This window comes from Dendroctonus ponderosae, unplaced genomic scaffold (assembly GCF_020466585.1).
Source record: "Dendroctonus ponderosae isolate FM_Combo_2020 unplaced genomic scaffold, Dpon_F_20191213v2 Dpon_F_20191213_1, whole genome shotgun sequence".
In the NCBI taxonomy this organism is placed as follows: domain Eukaryota; kingdom Metazoa; phylum Arthropoda; class Insecta; order Coleoptera; family Curculionidae; genus Dendroctonus; species Dendroctonus ponderosae.
Window position 1 is genome coordinate 42,360,733 of NW_026017110.1, and position 2,455 is coordinate 42,363,187.

The window sequence follows — 2,455 nt, forward strand, 5'->3', positions numbered from 1 at the left end:
GTGTAGAAACAGTAGATAACGTCATCAAAAAGTATGCACAGAATCACGAACAGCGACTCCATCAGCATGTGAATCCTGAGGCACTCAAGCTCCTGGATAATGCGGAAATACAGAGAAGACTCAAAAGAACTAAACCATTCGAACTGGTTTAGAAAGCAAGAATTTGTGAGAGAGTACATGTCAAACCGATGTACTATAATATTACGGACAGAGTGACTATCGGAGGATGTGTGTGCTTTGTGTTTTTTAAAGTAGTAGATTAAGTTAAAGACAAATGGCTTATTAGTATACTGTACTAGATTGCTATAATAATCAAATTAAAAAAAAAAAAAAAAAAAAAACTTAAGGCAAGAAGAAATTTTCAGCAGTTTAGAAGACACTTGACTTTAAAGAAAGAGGAAAGAAACTGATTTTTTGCAGTTTGCTGAAAGTGAGTTTCAAAATTAACGTTTTCAGTCAATTACGTTCCCGGAAATTCACATATTCGACACTGAACCGGGTTCCACCAAGAAAATGTGCGCATCTTTCAAGAATACGTAACTCTAAGAATGCAGAAAATTTCATAAAAATTTCAAAAACTCCTGATTTTTATCAGTCTGCTCAATTTGGGCTTCAAATTTTAGGTTTCCAGTCAATTACGGACACGGCTGTAAAAAATATCTGCTTTGAAAGTAAAACAAGAAGTTATTTGAAATTTCCAGCATCCTCAGCAAAGAGTAAATTCTAAAAATGCATAAAGTTTTTTCAAAATCGCAATTTTTTCAATTTGCTAAAATTGAGTCTGAAAATTAATGTTTTCGGGAAATTACCTTCTTGGCTTTAAAAATTCAGGTCTTATAACTTCGCACAATTAGCTAAGTATCTGAAATATTCAATATTATTTATTTCTATAGCTACATAATTATTCAATTCTATAGCGTAAATGGGCGTCTAAATATGCATACTTATCAGATTTTTATTAAAATTCTTCAAACTTCTGATGTTTTGCAATTCACTGAAAGTGAGTCTAAACATATATGGTTTGAATCTTTCGGTTTTAAAAATGTGCAGTTTCCAAACCCAAGCCAGCAGTTATTTAATTTTTTTACATTTTTAGATAGCGATTGATTCTAAGGATGCAGAAAGGTTGATAGAAATGAAATTTTTTTATTTTTGTCAGTTTGATGAAAATTGAGCGGGGCTCTCAACATATAGGTTTTTAGTCAATTACATTATCGGCTTTAAAAAAACGTACGTATTTTTTACGAAATCGTTGATCGTAAATAGGCAGAGAGTTTAATAAAAATGACGCAAAATCCTAAATTTTTGTAGTTGCTTGAAGCAAAACTTTAAATTTAGATGTTTATTAAATTATGATCTCGGCTTTAGAATTTCGCATTTTTTAATTCAAGCCAAAATAATTGATTCTAGAGATGCATAAAATTCCATAAGGAACGAAAAAAACCTGATTTTTTTCAGTTTTCTAAAAACGAGTAGCAAAATGTGTGCTTTCAGTCAATTACACTAACCGCTTTAAAAATTCGCGTTTTCTAAACCAAAGCTAGTAATTTTTTTGCAGCTTTTAAAAACAAGAGATTGCAAGTTTGCTTAAAGTGAATCTTCAAATTTTGGTTTTCAGTCAATTACACTCTCGGCTTTAAAAATCCATATATTTCAAACTAAAGCATCCAGCTACCTAAAATTCTGAACATCTTTAGAATATAATTGACTCTAAATATGCGAGTTTGATAAAAATTACGTCAAATTCTGAATTTTTTTAATGTGCTGAAGTAAAATCTGAAAATTTCAATTTTCAATCAGTCAATTAGGCTCTGGGCTTTATAAATTCGCATTTACGATACTCAAGCCACTAGTTATTTAAAATGTTTAGCATCTTTAGAAAAAATTGATTCCAAAGATGCAGAAAGCTTCATAAAGAACGGAAAAAATTATAAGTTAAGAGTTTGCCGGAAGTGTATTGTTGTGTGGAAAAACAGTTTGCTTTTCAGACATTTACACACTCGGCTTTTAAAAAATAATGGCCTCCAAACTATAGCAAGCAGTAATCTAAAATGCGCAACATCTTTAGAAAATAGCTTATTTTAAAGATCAAGAGAGTTTCATAAAAATTACCCAACATCCTGATTTTTTCCAATTTGATAAAACTGAGTCGTAAAATGTAAGCTTTCAGCCAGTTAAGCTCTCGAATTTAAAAAAAATCGCAGTTTTCATCACTCAAACTAGTAGTAATTTCAAATGTTTAACAACTTTAGAAAACAAATAATCCTAAGGATGCAGAAAGTTTTATAAGGATCGCAATAAATCCCGATTTTTGTCAGTTTGCTGAAGGTCACTCTTAAAAAGTTTTCAGTCAATTACACTGTCAGACTATGAAGGCTTTCACGGCCGGTTAAATCACATTTAGGAATGTTTTCCGGGCTTTGAAGCCGTGGTCTATGGGAATTTCTTCCTGACG